The 17,199-nt window shown below is 33.9% G+C and overlaps 1 long non-coding RNA gene across 1 annotated transcript in view; it reads right to left on the bottom strand.

Annotated features, from left to right (window-relative positions):
* Positions 1-17,199, bottom strand: part of LOC137767672 (uncharacterized) — a 346,176-nt gene that overhangs the window by 10,449 nt on the left and 318,528 nt on the right. The window contains exon 4 of the long non-coding RNA XR_011074556.1: positions 16,120-16,189. This is a non-coding gene — a long non-coding RNA (uncharacterized lncRNA). The remainder of the gene's footprint in view (positions 1-16,119; positions 16,190-17,199) is intronic.

Here is a 17,199-nt window from a genome sequence, read left to right as displayed (position 1 = left end):
TAAAATTTAAGGAATCTAAGATAATAAGTGCTTAAAGTCACTGTCATCCACCCTCTAATCCATTCTTCTATAGTGACCCCAGAATGGGACTATAAAAGAATAATGCAGGGACTCTTTGTATATAATTATTATATGGAAAATACCCCACGCTAGTAATGATGTTTTTATATAATATTAACCAAATCTCTGGGCATATGCTCTCTTCTGAAATTAATCCTCATCATATCTTTGACTAGTAAACTAGATTGTTATTATACTCCTAAATAGCATACTGGATGATCAGAGATTATACCAACATGTTCGCAGTCTAGTCAAATTATAGAAGGTTCACTTTAGAAATGTGGATAATTCAGAGACTAGTTTTAACATAATTTCAGTATTCTTTATTTTATACCTTTAAAAACGTGAAATATATTGAGCAATTTACTTACTATGTGCTAGGTCCTGTGCTACTTAGGGACAAGTACTGCTTTGCAGGTATTGATAATATTACTACTCACATAGTTAAAGAAAATGCTAAATTTTATTAGAGGTTAGTAAAAATACAAGTATATTTTCTTCCCATTGAAGTTGTGGACTCCCTGAATTGCATCCATGGACCTACATTAAGACAGAGCCTTATAAGTTATTGCAGCCACTATCATTACTCTGCACATATCTCCTTAGATTCCTTTACTAATTAGATGCATACCAGCTTCCAGTGTGCTTTTATGCAAACAGTCTCTGCATCTGTAACTGGAAAGCAGGAAGTATACATATTTATGTCACCTTGGGGACATCCCTTAAACAACAACTGAGAGATACAGGGGTCAAAATATTCTAGCTTCTTTTGCCCCAACTTGAATCCTTCTGAGGTGTGACCAACATGGTCTTCAGAGTCCCTCTGCATCATTATGTCAAAGTTACAATTCTTGGATCTTGCATCCTTCTCTTCTAGGTCCCTATCAGTTTTTCCCAGGAACAGTTCCCCATAAAAAACATTCACAAGAATATTCATCAGAATATCTGCTTCTGAACCCAAGGCAGTGACACATCATGGTTAAGACTCAGATCAACAAGATGTAAAATATTGACATATATGATCCAGCTTACTTTGTATAAATAATCAATAATTTCCCAAATAAAATTTAATCTAAACTTTAACCATAAACTATTCAAACTCATAAAAGACTGAGAAAGATTTAGGACAAATGTAAGGAGAATACTTCCACTTACAGTAATAGCAGACCCGGTAATTCAGATTAAACCACCTCCTTAGGAAGTCCAGAGGCTGAACAAAATACACATCAAAAAATATATGTTTAAAGGCATAGGAGAGCTACTAAAGTAGCAAAGACTTATCAGTTGAAGATCTAGGGAAGAACAGAGACCCAGGGAGATGAGAATATTTTGAGGGCCCCTTTTCCTTCGAGGGCATCTGTTAATTTTAAGAAGGGGAAGCCTCTTAAGTATAAGTGACCTGTATCAGAGTCCATAGGTCTCCAAGGAAAGGGGCTCTATGAACTCTCCCTGCTTTGGGTTAGGATCTAGAAAAGCTGTACTGTAAAAGCAAGGGTAAACTAGAATTAGATAAGACCTTAGAATGACTGTATGGCAGCTTTAAAGAATCCCAATGTCAGACACTGGATTAACTTCCCTGCATGAAAATTTCTACAGAATATTCTCCAGGCATCTGGAAGAAGCAAATAAAATATTATCTAGAAGACATCATCCTAGTTTTCATATTATTTCTGTAAACAATTTTTCACATACAATAAAAAAAACTAACCAGAGACATGGAGAGACAAAAATAATGTAACTTTAAAAATAGTAAAAACCACATTAGAAACAGACTCACAAGGGCTCAGTATAGATCCTGTAGATCTGGTTAGACACAGATGACACAGTTAAAAGATCTACAGTTTGAAATATATAGTTCAAAGTCTGAGAAAGAAAAGAAAGAGAATGAAGCAAGGGTAACATTTGAAGACATGATAGCTGAGAACATTTTAAAACTGATGAAAAATATCAAGCCATAGATTCAAGAAACCCTATGAACCCCACAAAAATAAATACAAAGAAAGCTATACCAAGAGATATAATAGCAAAACCACTGAAACGTTGCAGATTATAGCCTATTTCTCAACAGAAACAATGAAAGCCAGAAGATAATGCAAAAATATCTTTAAGGTATAGGAAAAAATGTTGCTGTCAACTTAGAGTCCTAGTTTTCTATAATTATTCTTCTAGAATAAAAATTATTCACCTAGAATAAGAGCTTAATACAGTTCAGACAAACTAAGAGAATTTGTCAGCAAGAGACCTACAATAAATAATACTCTAGGGCTTTCTTCATAGGAAGGAAAATAATCTTAGGTGGAAGCCTGGAAACTAAGCAAAAATTGGAAACCTACAAAACACAAATATTAGAGTAGATATTAATAAATATTTACTACAAAAATAACTAAATTTTTTCATTTACATTTATATATAAAAGGAGAGGGTAAATGAAACTAAATTATTCAAGAAGAGGATAAGAGCATCAATTAATATTAGGAATTTGTAAGTCAAGGATGAATGCTGTAATTTCTAGTGTAATCATCAAAAGGACAATAAATGAATTTATAACTTCTATGCCAACAGAATCAAAGTAAAATTATGAAAAATAATTACTCCAAAAGAAAATAGTAAGGAGAAAAAGGAACACAGAGCCAATGGTACAAATAGAAACCACTTGAAACAATAGTAGATTTAAGCCAAATATATCAATAAATACGTTAAATGTAAGTGGACTAAATGCTTCAATTAAAGACAAATTGTGAGATGATTAAAAAGAATGCAAAGGAAACCATCAACAAAACAAAAAAACAACCTACAGAATGGGAGAAAATGTCTGCAAACAATGCAACTGACAAGGGGTTAGTATCCAAAATATACAAACAGCTCATACAACTCAATGTTGAAAAAACAAACAACCCAATCAAAAAATGGGAAGAAGACCTAAACAGACATTTTTCCAAAGAAGACATACAGATGGCCAACGGGCACACAAAAAGATGCTCAACATCACTAATTATCAGAGAAATGCAAATCAAAACCACAATAAGGCATCACTTCACACCAGTCAGAATGGCTATCATCAAAAAGTCTACAAATAATAAATGCTGGAGAGGGTGTGGAGAAAAGGGAACCTTCGTACGCTCTTGGTGGGAATGTAAATTGGTGCAGCCACTCTGGAAAACAGTATGGGGTTTCCTTAAAAAAACTAAAAATAGAGCTGCCATATTATCCAGCAATCCCACTCCTGGGTATATATCTGGAAAAAAGCAAAAACTCTAATTTGAAAAGATACATGGAGCCCAATGTTCATAGCTGCATTATTTACAACAGCCAAGACATGGAAACAACCCAAGTGCCCACCAACAGATTACTGGCTTAAGAAGATGTGGTATGTATGTATGTATGTATATATATATATACATACATATATACACATGTATATACATATATATACACACTCACAATGGAATATTACTCAGCCATAAAAAAGAATGAAATCTTGCCATTTGCAGCAACATGGATGGACCTAGAGGGACACTGTAATGATTAGAAGTATAATTCAGAAATTTATAGCAATTTAAAATGTTTGTGCCCTTATCATAGTCTCAGATATATAAAGAAAAAACTGACAAAACTAAACAAATAGACAAATGGACGATCATAATGAAAGATTTTTCTCAGTAACTTGATAAAACACACAGGCAAAATTAGAAATTATATAGAAGTATTTAACAATATGATCATAAACATATTTAAACATGGCCATCATTTCAGCATACACATTCTTTTCAAGCATATAGGACAATTTCCCCAAACTGACCATTTCTTGGGTCATAAAGCAATTTTAACAAATTTCAAAAGAATGAAACCATACAGAATATGTGCTCTCATATCAATGCAAATAAACTAGAAATAAGTGAAAGCAATTTAGAAAATCCCCAGATGTTTGAAAATTAAGCAATATACTTTAAATAACTCATGGATGAAAGTAAAAGAAAAATGGAAATTAGAAAATATTTTGAACTAAATGATAATGAACTATGACCTCTCAAATCATGGAATGTTGCTAAAGTTATTTATAATGGAATTTATAGCTTTAAATGCATATATTAGAAAAGAAGAAAAACTAAACCTCAATGAAGTATGCATCCATCTTTTTAAATTACAAAAGGAACAGAAATTTAACCCAAAGAGAATAGATGGAAGTACATAAGGAAAAGGGGAGAAATTGCAAATTAAACAAATGTATAATAGAGAACATCAATAAAATCAAATTTGTTTTTTAAGACTGATAAAATTGATAAACCCCGATAAAACTGATAAAATTAAAAGAATGGTAGGCATAAATAATCAATATCAATATTAAAAAGTGACTTCTCTATGGATGCTACAGATAATAACAATGTTATGCCAATAAATTTGAAAATTTAGATTAAATAGACTATCTAGAAAAATTAACTTTAAAAAAAGTGACCAACGTTTTAAAAATTTGAATAGATTACCTGTTCATCAAAATACACTAATTTGAGGGTAAAAAGACAAACCACACAGTGGAATATCTGGAGCACATAACTAATAATAGGCTCCTTTACAAAACATTAAAAAATGAAAACTGTGACAAATCAATAAAGAAAAGACTGCCTCTCACAAAAAGTAAACCAATGCATACATGGAGTATTCAACCCCATTACTAATAAGAGAAGAGGAAATTAAAACCACAATAAAACACCACAAGAATGACTATTATTTTAAAAGATTAAAAATAACTAATGATGACAAAGAAGTAGAGAAATCAAGACTCTCTAATACTTCTAACAGAAGTGTAAATTGATTGGTACAGCCACTTTGAAAAACAGATGGACATTATCTTCTGAAGTTGAGCATGCATATACCCTATCTCTCAGTAATTCTTCTCATAGACATCTACCCAACAAAAGCTCATGCACATGTGTACCAGGAAACACGTAAAAGGTTTAAGGCGGCATTGTCTGAAATCATTTCAAACTGAAAAGTAACCAAATATCCATCCATTCAATAAAATATTGTACAGTTCCTGCAACAACATGGAACTTTATAAAGAGCCAGACACAAAAGAATGCACATTGCACGATTGAATCTATGTAAGTGTAAAAAGCAGATAAAACTAAACTTCGACTTTAGGTGATAAAAGTAAAAGAAAAGAAGTAAGGATGGTGGTTACTGTGATGGGAGGCAGGGGAAGGCAGTGATTGGAAAGAAGTTTCTAAGATGCTGCAACTGATACTTCTTCATCTGAGAGGTGGCCACCTGGGAGTTTCCTTCATGGTAAGTCATTAAACTATACACACTTGCTTCATAAATTTTTCCATATACATGCCATATTTTTAATAAAAGTCTTAATCATTTTAAAAAGTAAAATTATAAAATTAATTCTTACCATTGGAAATGTTAATGTTACATAGTCTTTGTTTTTGTTGTTATCCTTTGAATGACCAGATTCTACTTCATAGACTATTTCAGAACAATATAATATTGGGCAGCTCACAAACAACTGGTAATTGGCATTTCTGAATACAAGTCTTTAGAAAATTCCAATAAATGCGGCTTCTTTTAAGTCAGGCCTGTTCTCTACTAGACATGGAATAGGGTATTTGGGTTATTCAACTACTCTAAATAGTAGAGTTACTATCTGTATCATATAAAAATTATATATTTTTAAGATGTTAGAATCCATTTTTTAAAAATCACTTTATACTAACAAGACTGGGCATAATTAAACTATTAGTAATTTGAAAAGCAAAAATTTACCTTAATTGAGTCCCTTTAGGATAATCATAATGAGTATCAATTGTCATTGTACTGTTGAGTCTTAGAAGGGCCAGGTAAAAGTAAGTTTTGGTTAATGGAACTTAAAATAAGAGCATTTCTAGTTAGTGTCTCAAAGGGCAATTATAGTGTCTCCCTATCTGGAAAACTGAAGTTCCATTTGGACAATATTCAAAGCATATTTTGCCTTGAGTTTCAGTGACAGAAGAACTGCCTTTCTGCTCACCTCTTTCCTCTGACATTACAATAATCTGTCCCAAACTTGAGCCTTATTAGTGTATGAACACATGCATGTACATGTGCGTGCATACACAGACACACACACACAGAGAATGGTTTTGAGTTTACATTTATACAGATTTTTAGAGTATGCACCTGTTTTCTATCACTCCCAAAGACTTTTCAAGATTTATTTTTAGAGGGCAGAGGATCAATACATAGATAATACAAAGATGTTGCTATGAATTCAAAGACAGTACTACTATGTGTCCAAGACATTGCAATCCTAATATTAAGGAGATAAGGGTAATAATGTAAATTACTCTAGGGATGAAACTGCCTATTATAACCTTTGGCTGATAGTTTTATACAAACCCTGAAAGTGGTCTAAAATTTCTAAGTTCTGTGTGTAAGTTGAAATGTAAAAGTCTTTTGATGTTTTTCCTTTCACTTGGTTTCAAAAGCAAGGGCCTTAAAAATTAACAGTTTAATCTAAGTTTAGCCTAAAATTATGGAACTATCCTCTCTCCAATATCATCATATAACCTTCCCAACACACACATACACACACACACACACACACACACACACACACACACACAGAGGCTATATCATAAAAAAAAACCTACTCCCAATCTAACTTACCATATTTTTATTATCATGGCTAAGGTTTAACCAGGACTTTTAGCCACCTTGTAAAATTTCAGTGACAGTCAAAAGTAAGTAAAATAGTTCAAAGGCAGGGTGAACTAACTCATAAAGTGCCCTGCCTCAGAGAACAATAACGAATGGTATCCTTCTAAGTTCAGAGACTAAGAAAAAGTTTGAGCTAAATCCAGATGATTTAAATTTTTCTTGCAGAGAGAAAAGTGAATTTCCTCTACCTATACTGTTCTATTCCTATAACTGAGTTTGACATGGTTCTAGTTTAAATACAATAGAAACAAAGAGAGGAAGTTATGCTTGGTATCTTTAACATTTATGTCTTCAAGGTTGTTTGGAAATCTTTTAGGCAGTCTTCCTTTCTCCAAAGTTCTCTTCCGTTGTTTCTTTAACTGGAAGAGGAGGGTTTTTTTTTTCATTTTATATACTGTACATTTCCAAAGTATATATATGGTTCTGGGCATGGTATTTGCTTTCCTTAGAGATATAAATTGCTTTTGTTCATTTACTTTCTTTGAAATTCATTTCTAGTAGCTGCAGAACTGCTGCTATGAGTGTTAATAGGCTTCTCTAACATAGCTGTCATTTCAAGTAATAGGTGCCAAGCTTTCAGCAGCTTATTAACACATTATAACAGCAACCCCTATACTAAACAAACAAATTGCACAGAGGAGGACACAAGCAAAATTAGTGTATATAAATATATATATTCTTATGTATACATACATACAGTATATACTTAGGACTTACCAACATGTTTGGTTCCATACATGATTAGCCCAGAATTGGCACTTTGTTTTTTATGAATATTCACAGGGAGAAAGAGTGGATCGGATTTGTATTTGGTCCCAAATGTGAGACGAATACAAACTGGTATAATTACTGAAAGATTTCCATCCTCTCAACCCAGCTATGCTCTCAAGACTGAAAAATTGCAGACTTGTGGTATTTCACATCATGGAACTGTGCTAACGTGATCTTTCAGCGCCACTTCATGGGGGATGTTGCAGAGGAAGAAAAAGTGGAAACAAGCAAAGAAATACACCAACTGGCAAAACTACTGAGAAAGGAAGACATGCAAATATGAAAATTTGCTTCGAAGAGTCAAAATTTGCATTTGGATATGAACACTGGACCAACTCTCTACAAACACAAATATATTCTTCCAGATGCAGGGGCAGACATATGTACAGATAAATATGAGAGTGTGTATTCACACATGTTTTATATAAATATGTATAAATACACGTACACACACTTATATACATATGTATGTATATAGAGATACACTGTCCTTTACAAGTGTTTGCATATTTAATGGTTTCATAAAAATTTTTAGCAGCTTTCTTGAAGATGTATTTCAATAAAGCCTCTAAATTTTACATTGTAGTAAAAGCTGACCTCTTTTTTGAGTATTAAAAAAAATCCCAAAGCAATTTATAATCACCTTGTAATATATTTGGAGGTTGTAAATATGTTAAATTCAACTTTTAAGTCAGCTGGGTCATTTTCTAAAATTTACTAAAATCTGTAGTATTAAGGAGGATGACTTGATGGCCTCTAGCTGTCTTGCAAGATTTAATATGTGTTACCTTTATTGTCACTAATAATGACAGGTGGCATTATTAATTGTTCAGTAAGTACAAGTGCTGAGCTAGTAACTTTATATTACCCTAAATGTTTCTACTATCTCCAGACAATTTTTAAATCTTGGGAAATGAGAGAAATTCAAAACAAAAAAGCCAAATTTAGTGATAGAATTTCAGTTAACTGACTAATGATTGAGTTTTTCAAAACAAACAATTCCTCCCCAATACTATTCTTGTTGGACTAGATGCAACTTAACATCATAGTTGGACGGAAAATTATTTTGAACCTTATAATAAAAGACAATAATTGATTTCAAGAAAATCTGCTACAGAAAATGTCCAGATCATATAGTACAAACCCAGGACCGACTGTAAGAACCTCTTAAAGCTTACTTTCCATGATGGCACAATTCACAGGAATAATTAATGCCTTTTAGCAAAGAACATTTTCTTCTCAAGGTGGAAATAGTAATATGTAAGTAACAAAGTCCCAAATTTGGAGATCTATCCCAAGTTTCTCTCAATCACAGTCCTTACATTGGCTCCCATATACCCTGTCTAACAATAAATTTGTAATGCTACCTTCATTGTGCTCATCTTGTGTTTAATACTTCAAGTTGTTTTTTATACCTGAAAAGCCTTTGAAAACTAAATAATTTCTTTTATTTGATACTCTGGAAGTCCTTCTGTGAATTATACTCCTCTCTACTTCACTCATTTCTAAACATCTCAGATCACACTAGTATACATACACACTACTCACAGCATTATAAAAGAAGCTATTTAAAGATGGCATCCTCTAGATGCAAGCTCCTTGGGAGAGGTCTGTCTCTTGTTTGTCTTTGTTTCTCTCTGCCAAGTATAGTACCTTGTGCATGAGAGCTGTTCCTTAAGTGCTGAATAAATGAACAAATTAATAAATAAAGACTAGGTCTACTCTATTTTTTCTAAACTGTCTTAGCTCTTGCTGCTTAGTCAAATTCAATTTCATTTTCCCATAAATATCTGCTTCTAGTTCTAACAACGATCTATACCTTAAGTTAGAGCCAGAAAAAGAGAAGTGTCTGAAAGTTAGGACCTCATCTTTCTCTAAGAACTTCTCCTGTTTCTTTGCCTGAGTAAATTGATGCCTACAAAAAATAAATATGCAGTAGGGTCAGGGCCAAGGGTCCTTTTGTATGATTTTAGTAAAAACATATTTTTTTTTATAGAAAAGTATCTGCAATAGCCTCCCAAGAGTTTGGTCAAATCACCCCAGAATTTGGTTTCCAATGACAGTTATATGATATATGTGTGAAAATAATGGGCAATGGTTTCAGATTATGAATGTTATTTTGGTTGACATTCTGAGCAACTACCATGATTTTAAAATGGGAGAGCAAAAGTAAAAAAATAAATAAATAAGAGAAAAGGGAAGAAAACAAAAAAAATTCTAGCTATATCTCTACAGAAACTATTCCAGCCAGTTTGGAAAGGCTGAATGCCACATGACCCATAAAATATGAACTTTGAGTTTCCAAACAAACTATGAGGGGAAGTTGTTCTGCATTTCCACCGGAGTATTTTTTAAAATGTCCCCTATAAATATATACATGGTTGGACTCTATGATTATAACACACTAATAAAGGTTTGTAGGAAAACCTGTTTTCCACCTCAACGTTGTTTATGCTATTTTAATAAGTTGAATAAACTTAGGAGACTACGAAAATGTCACTTTTCTAACTCTGCTAGGAAGGAATCTGACAACTGTGACATAATCATTGAAATGCTGCAATTTGTTAAAATGCTCCTAATAATTTTTTCCTGACTTTTATTCAAAGACTAACATATGACAGAGAGAAAGAGAAAGAATTAGGCTAATGATGATTAACATATTGCAGGAGGGAAGGTTACAACCACGTTTAATTTCAGAGTCAAAATGCTAGGGAGTTGGCACCTTCATAGAATCTGTGATCATGGGAGGGAGCAGGAGTTTGAAAAGAGTGCAGAAAAACATAGCCTTTAAAATAATGAACAGCTTTCCCAAGTCTTTCCATATCACAAAAACACCCATATACCACACATGCATACAATTCCCAGGGTCTCATAAATTACTTTAGTGACAAAGATTGTACCCTGAGTGATAAAGGTCCAGTACTACTATTATCTTATGGATAATTGGGGCCATAAAATAGTTCCAAAGCACCTTTTATTTGTCATTTGTTGACAATTCAACCAACTCTCCTGTCTGCCATCCTCTATATTTAATGGGTCCCTATCGAAGTATGCAACACACTCGTTTGTATGGGAAGGATGTCTTCATATTGCTGTGCTGTTGCATATCCTTTACTTCCCTATGTTGTTCATCAGTCTACCTCCTGCTCTTTTTTCCTGTGACACCTCTGAGATGGTACCCATAGCAACAGCTCTGAGAATAAGGTGAAAGTGAAGATGCCGCAGTCATCTGCAGCACACAGTGCTGGCAATGCCAGTCATTAATGCAGCAGCTTCTGCCTACTCAGATCTCCCTCGCTCCTCTCTGGTCTTGTTCCCCTCCAGTGGCAGCCACAGAGCTCACTCACGGAGATCCAGAGACTTGCTGTTAATGATTTGTCACTTGTTTAGAACAGCTCAGGATGGCAGCTCTGTATAATCTGCCCTCAATGGCACTGCCAGGTTGCATTAGGAAACAATTACCTAGTTTATGACTAGTAAAGTAGGCGCCAGAATTTCCAATTAAACTCGCGTGTTTCCAAAGGAGCCTGGGTGCCCCTATATTTGAGGAAAGGAAGAGAAACCACCATTACAGATAGTTCTACTCCCTACTGCTTCACAGTAAGCCAGATGAGACTCAGTGCACTCTAGATTAATAAACTGAGAGTCACAGAATATATAGAATGATTTTATGTGAATTGTCATTGCCATTTATTAGGTTCTCACCCTTTGTCAGGATTTGGGTAAAACGAAACAATGCACACACTTGCCTAAATGCTTTTACAGTAGAGAACCAAAAAAAAAAGAGAGGCTAACATGTAACTTTATTACTTCAGTCACTGCCCTCCTGTATGTGTTTGCTCACACGCATGTGTATGTGAGCACATGATAATTATGGAGTTATTTCTTTCTTTTACACTTCGAATAAATGCTAGAATTTGTAGGTTTTTATCAAAATGAAAAGTATACTGCATTACAAAAAGCATCTATGACTGAATGTTTAACATCAAATATAAATATTAACTTGTATAAACTGACTAATTTAAAATATTACATTGAACAGACCTTGACTTAAATATACCCTATGGATCTGGAATCACTATATTTATTGAGACAGAATAATATTTTCTTCAGAGGTAAGAAAGGTCAAATGTTATTGAATGTCAACTCCAAAAAGTTACAGTCCAGATTTTCCATGCAATAGCTCTCATAATATCACATAATAATAATAATAATAATAATAATAACAATAAACAACTGAGAGTCTTATTTAAAATTCCCGAAAAAAAGTATACAGACATTTAATAAAAGGTATGTGTACACAAATATCACATACTCCTATATATCTATTCTGCCCCCTCCAAAAAGAGGAAGAAAACTAACCATTTATCAGTAGCAGTGTGAAAGGAGAAGATTTATCATTTAAAAATTTTCATTGCAGATGGTTTTCATTTTAAAAGGCAGGGAAGTGATTTTTTTGAAATCATTTTTTTTCCCTAATGCAATTGAGCCAGACATCTCTCATAAATCTTGTTGCTTTAGTAGACAATACTCAATTCTCTAAACTTTATATGCAATAGCCAGCTTTTTTTTTAAGATGCTCGTCTCCCAGGCATGAAAATGAAAGCCACCTGAAAGGTGGCATCATATCCAAAGTGTGCCCCCCAGGCCACTCCCCTTTTCCTTAGCTCACAGCTCTAGGATATTCATCTTTGTGCTCAAACAAAATGATAATTTTTCAATAAAATTTTTAAAGATTCCTGTCTTCCATTCTTCTTCTTTATTTTGGTTTTTGTTTGTATATAGGGAGAAAATATATGAGTCTGCAAGTCAATATATCTTGTGAGTCAAATAGCAAACTGCACCCAGTGATTCACTAAGTTCGTTGTGTCAGGGAGTCAAGACAAAAAAAAAAAGCAACTCATGAGGGAAAAAGCAGGGAGGGGATGCTGCGTTTGTAATTAAAACAACAAAAAAAATCATTTAATACTGGATTTGAAGTTCTTGCATGATGTCACCTCCTTTAAGGAAGAACAATTTAACATTTGTGGTACAGCACTGGATATTCCCACTGAGCAAATGACATGATGGTACTGTACTGACTAGATTCATTGTTATTCATAAAGCACATTTGCTGTTAGTTTTTGAGGCCATGGCATGCCTAGAATCAAAATGCTCATTAAAATGCCATCAATCAAAAAAAGAAAAATACTATCAATTGTCTTCACATGAAAAGTTTAGTCATATATATATGTATACATATATATATACACATATATATATACACATATATATATATACATATATATATATATATACACATATATATATATATATATAATCTTCTTCTAATGGGAGATTACTTCCCATTTGCCCAGACCAAAAACATGTTGCTTTTTTAGAAACTGAGGTTGGTTCTCTTGTGACCATTTATGTCTCCAGCTTCAAAGATACCAAGGATTGAATAAAATACAATCATTGGTTGGCATGTATTTTGTAAGCTCCAAATGGGCAGATCCAAAGATGAATTCTACCTAAGATTTTAGTAAATCAAGATTCACATTTGCAAATATTTCAAAGAGACCCAACCAAAAATCAATACCTACAGAAAATCCTTCCTTTTAGAATCAACAAAGGTGGTGAACGGTGGCCAAGATCTCTTTGATGGGAGTGATAGAAGGGGTACTAGATTCTCAGTCCCCTGATATCCAGTTCCGTGCTCCTGTTACAACCTGTGGCTTCATACAGAAGTGAGTGAATACTGACCATATAAGAAACGCAGAAAATGATCTTTAATCAACTATCTTTAAGTTCATTCCAAAGAGCATGTCATGACATTTGTTTGCTGTAGCATAGAATACACTTCTGCCCTCTCATTCCCTTTTACACATATATGGCTTTCTACTATCAAAATATGAAAATTACTGGGAAAAAATAATTCCATTTTTTGAGGCCTCTATTTCCCTATAGCAAAAAATTACAACATTTATTTGAAAGACATTTTTCCTAAACATCTGGAAAATATGCCAAAGTGATAAGCTGAGATACAAAAATCCTTTGCTCCAAGAATACATTCTTAAATATAATGCTGGAAAGTATAAACAGGAAAATGAAAATCACCCATAATCCCATCACTAAGAGATTATATATCTTGTGTGATATATATTTATTTTTCTAAATCAAATCACATTTGACGTAGAAACTCACTCCCTAGGGTTTGATAGAAATACAGTTTAAGTCACCTTTTATTTCCACTCCTTAACAATCTTGCACAGAACTTAGGATTGAAAATCCAGAAAATTTTGGAAGAGGGGCCTCTGTCCTTGAGTCATCTGTAGTCTCCATTGCAATGATCTCAACTCAAATGTATGTTCCTGGCACCTTCTCTGCTATGCCATCCCCAGCCATGTGGACACACTGCTGTAGCTCAAGCCCAGGTTAAATATTCTTAAAAGCATATTTTTTATAGTTGTATAATGTTTCGTCCTATCACTCTGCCATGATTTCTTCAACCATCTTTGTATTTTTTGATATTTGGATTCCTTCAAGAATTTTTGTTATTGCTGATAACCCTACATAATACTACATTTATACATAAGTCTCTGGCCACATCTCCAACTATTTCATAAGGATAGATTCTTAGCAGTGAGATTTCTGTATTAAGGAGTACAGACAGTTTTAAGGATCCTTATTCAAACTTCAAAGTTACTTTTCCAAAATCAAGTTAACATATTGATGATTTAGTCCTTTCAAAATATTTGTTGTAAATTTCCTTCCTTGTCTACCTTTCACATTTTTTGAAACAAATTGAAGTTTTAAGTTGTTCTGTAGTTCAATTATGCTATATGTGTAGGAATTACTTCTGTATCCTGAGAGCAAATATTATTCTCTTATACTTTAATTTTATTTATTTAACACTTTAAAATATATTTGCTACAAAGAATGAACTTAGGGTATATTTTCTTAAATAGATAAATCAATTCTCCCACCACCACTTTCTTTCCCCAGTAATTTACAATACTATCTTTCACAGATGACCTAAATAGCCCTATGTTGGGACCAGAACTTGGATGAAATGAGTGAGGAGCTTACTTGCAGGGCAAAATTTAAGGAGGCACTAAGAAAACCTCAATAATCAAGATAAATAATATTTTGATGCAATATTTTAAAAACTCAAAACTAATGCAAAAATTTGTAATAAGCAATATATTAAAATTTTAAGTAGAGACAGAATCAAGTCCTGTAGCTTTCTGTGGTTATTTTTTAAAATAAAATCTACATAAAGTCACACGATTACTAGCAGTCTTCCCAATATTCCAGGGATTCCTGTGGAGATTTACATACTCTGGTGCTCACCTCACATAAAAATCTTGCTCAATTGTCAACCACTTCTAACCATCTCATCACCACTCTGCACAGCTTCATTCTCAGCATGGGCACAGTCCCTTCATCTTTATTTCCCAAGGCACTGCTAACACAGGGCTATTATGCATAACAGATTTTTACTGAAAGTTTGGAGATAATTGATGGAGAGTATAACATGGAAGGGGAAACACCCTAAGATTCATCATAAAACATCACTGTGTCTAAAATTTCACAGCAGCACCCTCCAATCACTGTCACAAAGATTTCTCCTTAGATTGCCCAAATGCCAGTTGCTTTCTCCCTACTGAGTTCTCTCACCTGTCATATGTCTTTCCTGAGCTCAGCAATTATCAACCATCCTTCACCACCTTTTTTCAGTTCAAGTTATCACAGGAAAACTAAAAAGTCTGATTTCTTTGCTGTGCAAAGTAAATGCCTAGAGTACTGGCTTTTGTATCAGACACACTGCTATTTCTTCATCTATATCCCCTTGCCCTTAGCACTACAGAGCTTACTGGCCTGACTTCCAGCTGCCAACACCTGGATTTATTGCCTGAGGCATTATTTGGCCACCAAAGTTTGTTTGGTCCATGGGAGCAGACGGTTGGAAGTACCCAGAGATTACTGCCTGCCCCTTTCCCAACCCAGCATCCCTCGACAAATAACTGTTGTGTAAATACCCAAGTTCTCTTACCCTTGATGGGTTGGAACAGAAGAGTCTAGGTGCATGTTTTACACCAGCTCCCAGATTTTCCCAGCGAGATCAGGCTCCATTTGCCCACAATGGTAAGGTGGTTAACAACAAAAACTTTCTTGGCTGCCTTCCTTCTCTGTCTTATTTCTCTATTCCCTTGACAGTATTTCTTAGGATTACCTCCCAAATCAACTACTTGCACTCCAATACTTATCTCAGGGTCCTCTTCTTAAGATGGCATTCATAACCAAATGGGAAGTCTAACTTAGCCCCATGGCTTTAGCTTGGGGCCAAGTTAGACTTGGGGCCAAAGAACAGGCAGAGCTTTGGAATCAGAGTTTGTCTTTAAAATGGCTTCAAATTTTGTGCATTAAATCCTTTGGTTGAATTAATTTCCCACTAACACCTCTATAAGCAAAAGGGGAGAAGATATTGGGCAGGGTCTCAAAGACAGTATTTATTCTCCTGCTATCCAAGGCAAATTCCAGAGGATGTGGCTTTTTTTTTTATCTTTCCATTTCACTTAAATTTTAGTATATATCGGGACTTACCTGGCGGTCCAGTGGTTAAGACTCCACGCTCCCACTGCAGGGGGCACAGGTTCAATTCCTGGTCGGGGAACTAAGATACAAAAAAAAAAAAAAAAAATTCTAGTATATATATATACAATACTGGGTCTTTTTTCCCCTGGTTTCCATTTTTATTTCCATTGATCCATATGCCAGTACATATTTTTTATTATTATACCTATTATCATGGGTTTTTAAAAATTACATATCACTTTTCCTCTGATACCTGCCCCCCTGCCTTATTTTCTTGTCTAGTATCACTCTTTTATATTTTCAGGTCAACTTAAAAATATCTAATTTAAGGGGAAAAAACTTTCTAGGATCTAGAATAAAATTGAATTAAACCTGGAAATTAGGAAGAAGTTAGTTTTTGAAGAATTCTCTTTCTACATTGAAACATGGTGTGTCTCTCCATTCATTTCAGTCTTCTTTTATGTCTCTCAGTAAAACATGGGTTATTATTTCAAATAATGAAGCACATCTTTCTTATTGCAAACATGAAGTTCATTTGGCGGCAAATATGAAGCCCATATTTTTCAAAGCGAAATTAGACCTACAGCTAAAAATAAAGGTTAAAATAAGATTGTTTCCATTATAGTGAATTCATTCACAATATGGTACAATGAAATGGATACTTGCTCCAAGCATAGTGATCTATTTCAGTTTACAGATAAAAGTTCAAAAATTTTTAATTCAAAAATGGCTTCTAGCATACAGGCAGTTTTTACCAGTTTTCAGTGCAGACTTAATACTATTAAGTATCTGCAACCTTTGATTTCAGAGAAAATCAACAGAGTAGACAATGTAACACCAAGTTTATGATTGATAATTTCATTTTTTTGAAATTTCAAATTTAACCCATTCCCAAAAATGACTTGGAATAGCTTAAAACAAAGGACATGAATTATAAGGTTAATTAAATAAGAACCAAGAAAAGGAAAAGGAAGCATTTGTTTTCTTTCCCACAGAAATATTTATTTAGACTCAGCCTTTTTCATTTAGGTACTTTTAGGTTCTGTGGCCAGTACCAAGTGATCTGACAGTTTTAAGCATAAGACTACA

The sequence above is a fragment of the Eschrichtius robustus genome, chromosome 1 (assembly GCF_028021215.1).
Source record: "Eschrichtius robustus isolate mEscRob2 chromosome 1, mEscRob2.pri, whole genome shotgun sequence".
Classification (NCBI taxonomy): domain Eukaryota; kingdom Metazoa; phylum Chordata; class Mammalia; order Artiodactyla; family Eschrichtiidae; genus Eschrichtius; species Eschrichtius robustus.
The sequence above is the reverse complement of the archived record's forward strand: the minus strand, read 5'-3'. Positions and strand labels throughout refer to the sequence as shown.